This window comes from Pinus tabuliformis, chromosome 6, assembly GCF_031772625.1.
Source record: "Pinus tabuliformis cultivar Carrire ecotype Pingquan chromosome 6, CPIR1, whole genome shotgun sequence".
Classification (NCBI taxonomy): Eukaryota; Viridiplantae; Streptophyta; class Pinopsida; order Pinales; family Pinaceae; genus Pinus; species Pinus tabuliformis.
In genome coordinates this window covers 609,239,305-609,253,369 of record NC_142292.1, presented here as the reverse complement: position 1 = coordinate 609,253,369, position 14,065 = coordinate 609,239,305, and positions in this window count along the sequence as shown.

Below are 14,065 nucleotides of genomic sequence, written 5' to 3'. Positions count from 1 at the left end.
AAATCGGTCCAATGCTAATCGCCTGATGGTCGACTGCGTCATATCCCTGACTGAAAGAGTGTTTCCATATCTGACCATGAGGGAGTGATAAATTGGATTTTAAGTGGGCCATAATCGAGCCTAGAATTTGTTAGGCTTTTTGACTAGAAAGAGACGTCGACCCTATCTACGGAAGGTCCCACGGTATTGGAGGTGAGGGTTATGTTGGGTTGGACATTTGAAGTATTCAGCAAGTGTGGAAAGACCAACTTCCTGACCCCAAGAATTCCACTACGCGCAAGAAAAACGAAGGGAGTTTGGTCATAAGCTTGGTTAATTGGGGTCTTCCACCGGGAGGTTTGAGACACTAGTGTGGAATTTAAATTCAACTCAAGTGTCTTTAGTGTTAATTTTTGGTTTGGTAAGTCAAAATAAGTGCACGAAAGAACAAGGGATCGACTTACTTCCATTTCATCAGTTATTAAAACAGATTCATCATTAATGGTGTGGGTCTATGACTTTCTACATAAATTCATCTAATATCTTGCAATTCCTAGAAACTCTTTTTAATACTAATATGAACTATAAACTTGCATGGATATTCCATTAAATATTTTTCATAAAAAATTCTAATATAAATATACGAAAAAATATGAAATCCTCATTATGAAGGTTAATCTTCTTATATTTTCTAGATTTATTAAATTGTTATCTTTTGTTTATGTATGAAATATACAAAATGAAGAAAATAGAGATAATATCAAAGAGTCACTCAAAAACCATAATAACTCCAAGATATGATTTTAGAAAACATTTTGAGAGAAAAATTAGCTAGAAGGTAAGGTTGCTTTACTCTCTCTTTCTTCAATTTAAATTGGTGCAAATACAGAGTTAGGCATGTGGGTCTGGTTGCTACAGAACACAAACCATCTATTTTTTTCCCTCTATCTACTCTTAGCTACTCTACTCTAATATGGAACAACAAGCACTAGAACAAAATAAAAACGCTTTTCCTCCTAGTGGCTCAATTATTAGACAACTTGATTTCCAGCTAGGAGTTAAATTTAACCCGACCAACCATCAATATGAGTTACAACTTGACCCTTTTAGAGTCTTTGATATAGTTATTACATGGCTATCATATTTCCCATGAATAATGAGGTTTGATGTGGCATCCTCTTGAATTATGATGGTCAATCACAATAGGTAAAGTTCTTAGAGGCATAACTTTTGAGTCCAAACTTCAATTGGCATGATTCTTGCACTCTTGGAAAGATCTTCAAGTGTAGAAGATGTTGTAATGTTATGTTACAGAAACATTTTGACTCAGTAAAAAAAAAAACAAAAAATCATATTCTTTAAAATAAAAATTATAACAAAATAATACTTATAAATATATATAAAATTGAGATCATAGAGTCTAGGTTTTTAGGCTCTAGGTTCTCACAGTCTAGAAAAAAATTAAGCTAGTTCCATCTTAACTTTGGATCTTGTCGAGAGATCAAATCCCTGGAGGTGCAAACCTTTTATCAATTTTTACACTTTAAGAAATATAACCTCTCTTAGAACTTGATAGATCTAGAGTTAATATGGACCTATGATGATATTTTATTGTATGACATTTATCTCTCAATCTAGAGTATTAGCCAATTTTAATACTTAATAAATAAATAACTATATTCATTTAGTAAATGCATGAAATAATAAAACATATTATAATATTAAAACATTTCATTGATGTGATAAACTTATTTAAAGTCATGGCACTTGAAATATGAACAAATGATTGTAAATAATATATATCATTAAAGAACATTAAATTGACAAATTTATAAAAATAAGAGAATGTTATTGTCAAGGTTAAGACCAGAGTTGGTCTGAGGAGATTAAATGCAATATTAGAGTTAAGAAACAATGTCCCATATTGTTTTCGGGAAAACTAGTGTCTCTTTAGATCTGCTAGTCCCACTAAGATGGGTAGCTATCTTAGAAACAAACAATTCAAAGTAACTTGTGTTTTCCTTTATGGAAGATAGATGAGAGAAAAACAGAGAGCACCAACCTTAGTCTTTCGCTTGGCTCCTTGCTTGTTTCCTTTCTCCTTTGATAGAGCTTTGCCACTCCTTTCTCACTTGTCCCGCTTCAAAGAACACCTGTAGAGTCAAAGCAGCAAAATACCATCGAAGCATAGAGATCTATGATACCATAAACAATGTAGAATCAGGTGTACATTAACCATACAAATGCATACACAAATACAAGATTCAGAAATAAGCAAGCATATGGAGGAAAACTCAAATAGCTTTATTAATAGAAGTAGAAGAGAGGATTACAACCCAGCTGTCTGATCCAACACCATCCGCCCAGCATGAAAGCCCTCTTCACCTCATGAAAAACTAGATCACCCAACAATACAATGTTTCACTGAGAAACCAACAACACTTCCTTACAAAATACAAAATTTCAGCCTCTGGATATCTAGGACGAGGGATCCATATATAGATATTTGCAGGGGGGTGACTCAGCTTTTGGGATTTTGATTAGTGTCATTTCACTGATAGTTGTTGGTTCCATTTGGATATTTCATGATCTCTTACTCATCCCTGGGCGAATTCAGAGAGGCAAGTGTCATATGAGCAGTTTCTAGAAGATTCTTTGAGTTTCCACCTAGCAAACTGCCTCTGCCATTTGTCTTCTCTCGCTCATCGCACCCTACAGAAGGGCTTTTCAGTATGCATCGCACCCCTTGTGTGTAACAAGTGAGATGCATCGCACGCTCAGCATGGAGCAGCCTGTATGGTCCAGTTTTGACCAGTTCTGAGTAGTTTTTCAGGGAGAGCTTCTGGGAAATGATGTAGTCAATTGACCTTGATCCTTTAGGGTATGAAACAACACTTTTATGGGTTTAAGAGCCCTTGGTCTATAGACATATGTGATTGGGGTTGCAGTGCCCAAATATGTCTATAACAGTTACCCCCTAAAGCATGAGATCGTAAATCTTCAGATGTCGGGTGAAATGCTTTATCATGAGGATTTGAGGTTTTTCGGACTGGAAGGTAACCTGTAATAAAATACAATACAATACATTATCTTCATAATATTTTCATGATCTAGCTGAGGTGGGCATTCCCATGCTCAGCTTTATAAATTCATTTTCATGTACATAGGACAGACAATTGTCTGTGTGGCAGACTGATGATTCTGGTAGAGCCATCATCCCTTAGCTTGGATGATTATCTGTGCAGCTATGGAGTACATTTGATGTCTTTATTTTCTTGAATATATCATAGCCCGGATGGATGAAACTAGATCTAGGGTCTTCAAACTTGTTCAATCTTTGCTCGATGTACAATTCAATCCATGTGAAAAGATGTTCTGAAGTCGAACATGGAAAGACATTGCCTAATTACCAGCCAATGATGTAAGCTGTTAACAAGTGCGAGAGGAATCACCGATAATGATAATGACCCTCAAGTTACTACAGTACAATTCACGTGGTGTGAATATATGAGTCGATGTTGAACACCACGTAAAATCTTTCGATCGAAGGCCATTGATGTAAACCTGTTGCCGGAAGTGAGAAACTTGCCATTGAGGCATCCAAGCTTTAAAGTACTGAAAGGGTTGTTCCTAAGTAAACTTCTTGGATAATGAGTTGATGTCAACAAGAAGTGACCCGTCATAGGAGGGCCTTAATGAATCCCATATCTACGACACGAAATGGAGCAAATGATTTTGTGGAGGTGAAAATCATCTAATGATACAAGGTTCAGGGTGGCAGTCATGAAAGAATGGAGCGTGAAGGTATTGCAGTGGATGAGGTGTTAGCTGGGTTGGTGAATTCTCTGAGTGACTTCTCTTGAACATATCGGCGACACTGAAATGGATTGGTAGCATTAACCCCAAAAATGGATGGTATGGAGGACCAATGGTGATATGACTGGTGAATGGAATAACCCAACCTGACACAATCATGGCAATGGAGAGAAAGTGTCATGTTCAAGAGCGACCTGCTACCAATGAAGTTCTTCAAGCTTTCTTCCCTTTTTCCCCAGTCATTACTGACCAATACCTCTTTATTTTTGTCAAGTTTGAGGACGATAACATATGCTTGTTCTATAATTTTCCCTTTGGGCAATCCTGTCGCTGTGTTTTAGCGAGCTTAGCGACAGTGAAACTCGCTCTTGCCTGGATGGACAAGTTTGTCGCTATTGTTTCAACGAGTTTAATGACAAAGATAACTCGGTCCTTTTCATATTTAGAGTATCTGAAAGGAGACGGAAAGGAAACTCCAGTAGTCATTTTTCGTGGTATAATCCCTTTAGTCCGTAAAGGTATAAAATAATACGAAAGGGATGACTTTTTGATAGTTTTAATGAGCCAAACAAGACAAGCACTCGATATTTTTATGTAATGGTCCCTCAGGTCCAAAAAAATTAAAGCATGGAGGAGGGATGGCACTTTCCTTTACTTTAACGAGCTGGGAAGGCCAGTAGCTCGACAATCTTTTAATTTTTTATGCGTCTAAAAAGAGCTTAAAAGAGACTCACTTTTGAGAAACAAGTGATGTTTTCGGGTAGCAACTGGTTCCAAGTAGGTTTGGAACTTTTCAAGCATGACAGTGTAAAGAAGGTGGCTAACAGAATCACTCGTCGCAGTTGTTCCTCAAAAGGGTAAACAATCAAGTGGAGGCATATGATCGGCTAAAAGAGTGGAGGTGATGGTAAGAAACACGACCAAGGCTCAAAACAATGATAGTAATGTGATCACAAAGGTTATTTATCAAAAGACGGGTTTATTTTTTAATGAGCTTGAACCTTGTGCCAACATGTGCTTAATGCTACGTTTATTTTTTAACAAGCTTCAACTTTGGGGAAACATTGCTCATACCAGTTGTCTTTTAAAGATGTCTCTTATTAGTAGGTTCATTTTTTAGTGAGCTTGCCCCATGTGAAACTTTGCTCAGGAGCCTTTTGTATGCAAGCTAAGAATGACCAACTACTATACTAAGGTTAATGAACTACTGAGGTTAGGTAGGATAGTTTCGTACAAAATATTTCCTTTGCTTTGTCGGGCTACCGAAAAAGGTGAATGGTGGATCAGACCAATCACCTAACCTAAGAAGTTGAAGTTAGTAAAATACTACGGGGTTAAAGTTACACTGGTCACTTTTCACTTGCGTAAAAAGGTTTGCATGCCCCCAGGTATAAAGAAAAGTAGAGTTTCCAGGTTACCATATGGAAGTCCTTGCATTAAAGTAAGATTGTTTTGTCCGCATAGCAGACAAAACACTTCCTTGGCTTTGTCCATCGAAATAGACAAAGGTGAATGGTGTGAGCTTCCAATCACACAACCTTTGAGGAGATCCTTTTTCGAACTAATCCCATATCATATACGGACGGGCGTGTTAGACCAATCATATAACCTACGACAAGGAAATATTTTTCCAAACTGATCCCATATCCTAAATAGATGGGTGTGTCAGACTGGTCATATATCCTACGAGGAAATCTATCTTTTATCTGGGTTTGCCTGCCGAAGCAGACCAGGGTGCATGCCCCCTGGGTTTCGTCACATTCACCGAATCACTCGCGGTCATTAGGTGGACAGACTGGAGGTTGATGAGACATTCCTTGTGCAAAGAGACCATTCAGGGATGGAATTTGACTAGTAGCCGTGTTTGAACCAGGGAATGAAAGCTGGTCAACAAGTTGTACCATTATGCCTTCATACGAGAAACACATCACCCGAAAGAGTGAGGAAACAATAGCTCCCATGCTGTAAATGTAGTCACGCCCAAGGAGTAGATTGTAATCTAGTGGCCCTTGGACTACCATCATGTTCAAATGAATGGTTTTCCTTCTCAAAGTTATAAGCAAATTTGGAAGGATCCCTAATGGTCGACTGGTTCCTTTATTGAAGCCTGACAAATTTCAAATCTCAGGCAAAAGCAATGGCGAACCAAGAACTTTCCAAGCAGTTGAGGAAAGGATACTCATGGAAGCCCCTTCATCTATGATAGTGCCAACCATGATCATACTGTAAGCTTGTACTATGATTCGGAATGGTACATTAGATGGAGGGTGGTGTCCTGCTAGTAGATTCCAATCAAAGGAAACGACTAGATTGCTTGGAGGAGGGACCAAACAAATGGCTGGATGAATCTCTTGGATTGGGTAGCTTCCCTCCTGTGGTAGAGGAATGGGTAGATTTCCCCCATGTTCATCAGACTCTGTGTTAACAAAAATAATTTGAATGGTATTGTTCTCATTCTCTTTGGAGACTGTTTCATCTGAAGGTGGACCTTTTGAAGACAAGACTGGGTCGACTGCTATCTTGTCCTATTGATTTTGGTCTGGTGTGGACTCAGAGGGTTTATCTTCAATGATAGGTGTTTTGACCGACAACAGAGATATGTCTATCAGATTTTCAACTAGCGATGGACTTGGCAAGAGTTTCTTGTATCTAGGTGAAAGTCGCTATGGTGAAGCAAGACCGTTATCCAAGACTCTTTTAGCTTCGTCCAAAAAAGGACAACGGTGGAGGGCATGATCGCCTTCACACAACCTACAAGGAAATTTAGATATTCCTTTTTTCCATTGACTTCATTTTCACTAGTTGATGGTGTACTCTCAACATGATCGACGGAGGTTGAAGACACTAGATTGTGCAAGCGGGGAGACCAGTCTCTCAAGATCCGCGAGATGCAAGGAAAATCTTGATGATAGTGGTTTCCTTTGCAAATGACAAATGGAGATTTGGGTTTGGAAGGTGCAGTGTGTGGATTTTTTCCAGACAATGCATGGTTTTCCCCTTGCTCAGCTGGCTTTTTCTTCTTCTCCTCCTTCCCTTTCTTCTTCTTCTCAGCTACTTGGTTTTTAGTGTTACTAGTTTCACCAAGCGAAGAGGAAGAAGGAAAGGGAGAAACAAACGAAGTGGAAGGTGGGGGAGCAACTCTAGTATCATCTAGTTGCTGATTTGATTGCTGAGGAATTATGGTGTTTTGAACAACAGAGGCCGAGAATAGCCATACTAGCAAGCCAATTGTGAGTCCTGGAAGGGACAATGTAGCCATGTATGGAGCACCAATATCTCCACAAGAAGAGAAAGGACTAGGATTCCCCCCAAGGGGAAATCCTTGATTGGTGGACTCGATTTTCTCAACCTATGACCAACGAGGGAACAGTGATGTTATTCCGAATTAAATAAATTTTATGATGCTTTGACACAACTTGCTTTTCAATTTTTAAGAGTCGAGAAAAATCTAAAGATGACTCTAGTCGCCTTCGATTTTTAATGAGCCTAAAGTGACAAGTGCTCAGATGGACCTTTTCTTTTAAGGAATCAAAAAGGAACGAAAGTGACTACTCTAGAAATATAGACAGAGGGATTACCCAACTAATCACAAAACTGCAATATACACCTCGGTGGTAAATTATAGAGAAATTACCGAGGACTTTATGTATGGCAGCCAATCTTCCCGAATGTTGTGTTCACTGCATTGCAATAGATAGGGCAGTAGACACGACTTCCTAAGGATAAAGGATATCAGCCTATTGTGGTCTCCCAATATATACTCGATGGTACGTGGGAGCACAAGTCCGTACTAGTACTTGTCATATCAAAGAGGAGGACCCAACCTACGATGAAAACGATAGTTACTGGGCTTTATGACACCGGAATACGTCTCTAGCCTAGACTTCTAGATGTTGTGCATTAGGTTCCAAAGCATTTTTATGTTAATTGAGGTTTATTTTATAGTTGATCTTTCTTAAGAATTTTTCCTTTCAAGGTTCACCATGTGATGTAGATGTACAATTCCTAAATATGCAATCTAAATAATAAACAGTCGTTTGTTTTCTTTTAGCAATGAAAATCCTAGCTACTAAGGAAAGAAGAGTAAGATTCTTTCAACATAGAGCAGAGAGCACACACTAAATGCACTTTTCCTAAATCAATTTCCGCATGCAGTCTAAATACAAATGCACATGCATGCATTTGTTTTTTTGTTTCCTTGATGTGAGAATGCCAAAAACAAAAATAAGTACAGATCTGAACTACTTTTCTTCAAAGTGACACTTTATCAATTTCTTTTCAAAAACGAAAGGAAGACTAAGACAACACTTTCAATTTCGAATGGAAAACTGCTTTCGACACTTCAAACAATTGACAATTCAAATCACATACAATGGAAAAAGTACAATCAACTATCTAAAAGAGGAAGACTTTACAACACTCTTTTTCTTGGCTGAAAACGACAATTGCAACACTTTCGAATCAAAATACGACAGTTCGATTAAGCTTTTTTTTGTAAATGAGGACTGTAAATGATGAAAAATACATTAAAAAAACATTCACAATTCCTTATCAATGGAGGCTGAATAATGTAAAGGAAGAAGGCTTCAACAGTGATGTACTGATCATAGGTAGCAAAACTACTGAATAGAGCTGAAAACAATGAAGAAAAAACCAAAATCTAGAGAGGAAATTAGTCTCATTCAATCATCGCACCTATCCTTAAGGGAAACAGGGATGCATCTCACCTGCAGCACACAGGAGGTGTGATGCATCCAGACTACGAATGAGAGGCAGTGCAATGGTCCAGGGACGAGACTGAGCTTGGTTTTCACCCACGGTTTGTAGCTAAGTTCAAGGATTTAGGCCAAGCTTATGATAGACAGTAAACACAAAGCATAGAGGTATGATCTAATGAGGTTATTGAGCTACCACCAGGGCACTTAGGATGTTTCCAAGTTAGATGTTCAGTTCATAAACCAACCTGGAGATTGACTGAAGCAACGTTGATCTACTTTGCAGTCGCATATCAAAAGTAGTTCGAAGGCTAGCTCGCTTAACTTTAGGCTCTGTCTGTAGTTTATAAAGCAAACAACAGTAACAAACAAACAAACTATTCACTCCTCAGCGGAGTCACCATTTTGTTTCCAGGAAAACTAGTGTCTATTCAGATCTACTAGTCCCACTAAGATGGGTAGCTATCTTAGAAACAAACAATTGAAAGTAATTTGTGTTTTGCTTTATGGGAGATAGATGAGAGAGAAGCAGAGAGCACCAACCTTAGTCTTTTGCTTGGCTCCTTGCTTGTTTCCTCTCTCCTTTGATAGAGCTTCGCCACTCCTTTCTCACTTGTCCCACTTCAAAGAACACCTGTAGAGTCAAAGCAGCAAAATACCATCAAAGCATAGAGATCTATGATACCATAAACAATGTAGAATCAGATGTACATTAACCATACAAATTCATACACAAATACAAGATTCAGAAATAAGCAAGCATATGGAGGAAAACTCAAATAGCTTTATTAATAGAAGTAGAAGAGAGGATAACAACCCAGTTGTCTGATCCAGCGCCACCCTCCCAGCATGAAAGCCCTCTTCACCTCATGAAAAACTAGATCACCCAACAATACAATGTTTCACTAAGAAACAAACAACACTTCCTTACAAAATACAAAATTTTAGCCTCTGGATCTCTAGGATGAGGGATCCATATATAGATATTTGTAGAGGGTGAGTCAGCTTCTGGGATTTTGATTAGTGTCATTTCACTGATAGTTCTTGGTTCCATTTGGAGATTTCATGATCTCTTACTCATCCCTAGGCGAATTCAGAGAGGCAAGTTTCATATGAGTAGTTTCTAGAAGATTCTCTGAGTTCCCACCTAGCAAATTGCCTCTGCCATTTGTCTGCTCTCGCTCATCGCATCCTATAGAAGGGCTTTTCAGTATGCATTGCACCCCTTGTGTGTAACAGGTGAGATGCATCGCACCCTCAACATGGAATAGCCTGTATGGTCCAGTTTTGACCAGTTCTGAGTAGTTTCTCAGGGAGAACTTCTGGGAAATGATGTAATCAGTTGACCTTGATCCTTTAGGGTATGAAACAACACTTTTAGGGGTTTAAGATCCCTTTGTTTATTGACATATGTGATTGGGCTTGCAGTGCCCAAATATGTCTATAACACCTATACTCTACCATTTTTGGTATTTACATTGACAAAGCTAGAAGAGTGTTTAAAAGTTATGGACCCAAGACAAGAATATCAACTATGATAATTTCATTTATGATAACAATTACTTGGATAAAGTTTTCTCATAAAAATATTTAGGTATTAGCATTCATCATTAGCTCAACTGAACTATAGCATTGATAAAAAGGTTATAGGATGATGGAAAGCTTACTATGAGCTTGAAAACAATCCTAAGTTGACAAATATTATGGTGTGGAGTAAAAAAAAGTTCTTCTGGGCCTTAGTGACCCTTGTTATTTTATATAGATGTGAGGTTTGGGGCTACAATTATCTAGAGAAACATGGAGGAAGATTAAGTTGATCCAAAAGTAATTTATAACTTACAGCCTCAAGATCAAAGGAAATACACCCTACCCTATTCTCTTGATTGAATATATGGCTATGTTTAGGTATTTCATGTATAAGAAGAATCTTGAGAACATGGAAGCCAATAGCTTCCCCAAAATTGCTTCTAACTCTAGTCAAAACCTCCACCTTTCGCTCAAGCAACGCTGGCATAAGGATGCCCAATCCTGGTTTGGTGATTGGGGGATAAAGGAGGAGATCATCATAGAGAATAAGGATAATATTAAAACCACTATTAGTATTGCTTCCAATGTATTGTAGGGAGGTTATCAACCCCACTCTTGCTAACCAAAATTATCTTTATCTGTTCACTAGTGCTAAGAAGAAAATGAACATTGCAAAGATAAGAAATAATTCCCATGAACTTTGAAGTGAAACTGAGTGCTTATCTATTCCCAAAACACATTGCGACCAAATAATTTGTCCCCTTTGCAATACTAAGAGAGTTGAAGATGAAAACTTTTTCTGTGAAATTATGTGGCCCTTACTCACATAGATTCTCCTTTCCAAAATATTTTCTAATTACCAAAGTTTTTGACTTGTTAAGTAAGCTTTTGCTAGATACTTCTCTCCCTTCCTTTTTATTATAAAAATAAAATATTAAAACCTATAAAGATATTAAAAAAATAAATAAAATTGGTCGACATGTTATGTTCATTTCGTTGGATGACCAAGCAATATATACATGTGATAACATAAATTATAGACTATAATTTTCATCGACATGAAAGTAACTTGCAGATCATTAGACAAATATTGGAGATTAGTATGTTGGGTATTTTTGATGGGAAAAATACCAAAACCAAGATTCAAACACACAGAGGCAATGCTCTATTTTACTTTACTCCAGGATCTTTTTGTGCACAGGAAGACTTAAAAAAAATTCACTGAGAGATAGAGTATTTCACCACCATAAAAAACATTTCTATTAAAAAAAACTGATACAAACTTCATCCTCTTTTACTGAGAGGGATTTACCACTGTAAAATCCTTTTTACATTCACTGCTGTGAAAATCAACTTACTGCTGTAATAAAAATTTACATATGCATTCAAAAATGCGCTCCACCATTTTCTTTATGCACTGCTGTGCAAAACCACACATGGTTTTTCTTACACCTCTGTTTTACAAAAATGCCACACAAAACATTGCAAACCTGTTCTTGTCTTTTTACACACTGCTGTGCATACATCCACTGGTTCTCTCTCGCTGCTGCAAACACCAGTTACAATTTTCCTCCCGTGTTCAACAACCACATAATAAAAGTCAACACACAAAACATATATATAAGCTCCCCTTTTTTTTGTATTACGTTTTATATAAAAAAATGACCATACCTATCTTTAAATGCTCCATACCTTTTACATAAAAAAACTTACGTGCTATAAAAAAAATATTGAAACGTGCCCATACCCATATTTAAAAGGGCCACCTAAATCTACATATAAATTATTAAATTCCATAACTCTTCTTCTACGGCGGTCAAACTCAAAAATTTAATCCACGCAAGCCTTTTAATGCACCTCGTATGCAGCTTTGGTGGATCAACGGTGGAGAGCAATGCAGTAAATCCGACGGTGGAGAAAGATATCGGAAGCCACTTTAATGCTAAGATTTACCTCCCGATATGTCAGAGATGTTGATGTCAGGTGAGAGCCACGCGTCTTCACCAAATCGCATCGGAGCCAAAAATACGGAAACTGCTTTTCGCTGGATGGCGGTGCGATATCCCTCAAGCTGGTTTGTGGTTTCATGCTGGCGGTTTTGGGAAGCGCAGTACGGCTGCGTTGAAATTACATTTTCAACACTCCCCTTTAATTTCAACTGCTGGACATTCGGTCATACCGAGACACTTCCTCAAAAATTCAAAGCTTTTCTGATCCAGTGGCTTTGTCAAGATGTCTGCAACCTGTTCTTGAGTCCTGCAATGTTCTAGGACAATTTCTCCATTGTTCACCAATTCTCTGATGTAGTGAAACCTTGTATCAATGTGTTTCGTTCTCTTATGAAACACTGAATTTTTTGACAATGCAATAGCTGAGCTATTGTCACAAAAGATCACTGTCGCTTTTGCCTGCTCTTGGCCTAAGCTTCTCAACATTCTTCTCATCCACACTGCTTGACATGCTGCTGCTGTAGCTGCCACATATTCAGCCTCTGCTGTAGACAATGCTACAATGGACTGCTTCTTAGAAGCCCATGAAATGGCTCCTAAACCCATATGAAACACATAACCGGAAGTGCTTTTTTGATCATCTACACTTCCAGCCCAATCACTGTCAGTGTATCCAACCAAATCTGAATGTTCTGAGGCATGATATAGAATTCCAAACATTTTGGTACCTTTGACATACCTCAAAATTCTCTTTGCTGCCTGCCAATGTGCCTCCTTCGGCCTCTCCATGAACCTGGAAATTAAACTAACAGCATACATTAAATCAGGCCTAGTTGCTGTTAAGTACATAAGGCTGCCCACAATGCTTTTATACAAGCTAGGATCAAAATCCTTGCTGCTGTCCTCTCTGCTGAGCTTTAATCCCATCACTGTGGGAGTGATTGCTGTCTTGCATTCTTCCATCTTAAATATGCCCAAAACTTGATTTACATATCTTGCTTGAGATATAAAAATTCCTTTTTCATTTTGATCTACTTCTATGCCTAAGAAGTATCTCAACAAACCCATGTCAGTCATTTCAAATTCATCCTTCATGATTGATTTAAAATTCTCAATAAGATAAATATCATTTCCAGTGAAAATAACATCATCTACATACAAGACGACAATTAAAATTTTACCATCCTTTTCCTTGATGTAGACTGTGGGTTCTCCTTCACATTTGTCAAATTCATTATCCAATAGATATGAATCTATCCTGCTGTACCATGCTCTTGGCGCTTGCTTCAGCCCATAAAGAGCTTTCTTCAATTTGCACACTTTGTGCTCTTCACCTTTCTTCTCATAGCCTAGAGGCTGTTCAACATAAACCTCTTCCTTTAACACTCCATTTAGGAATGCTGACTTCACGTCCATTTGGTAGACTTTCCATTTGTTTTGTGCTGCTATGGACAACACTGCTCTCACGGTTTCCATTCTTGCAACCGGTGCGAAAGTCTCCTCATAATCTCTCCCATATTGCTGCTTGTACCCTTTGACAACCAGCCTTGCCTTGTGCCTTTCTATCTTGCCTTCAGCATTGCTCTTGGTCTTGTAGACCCATTTCACACCAATGACTTCTTTGCCTTTTGGTAGCTCAACCAAATCCCATGTTTTGTTTCTCTCTATGGCATTCATCTGTTCATCCATAGCTTCTATCCATTTCTTATCTTTGATTGCATCCTCGAAATGAATAGGATCATCAACATGACAATACAAGGTAAATAAGGAATTCATTCCTTCGTCATAAATGTCACTTAGATTTCTAAACTTCTTACCTCTTTCACTTGGTGTGCAAGTGCTTGAAGATGCACTTGAATTTCCTCCTTGTGGTGTGCTTGGAGAAGCACTTTCATTTATCCTCAATGGTGTCCCTTGTTGTCCTTGTGTTGGCGCTGCTGTTTGGGGATGCATTTCAGCCACCTCCTCTTCATCCTCATCATGAGACAAACAGTTCTTGACATTCACTATTTTCTCTATGCTTCCATCCCAAGCTTCTTCCTCAATGAATTGAACATCCTTGCTTACAAAGAACTTCTT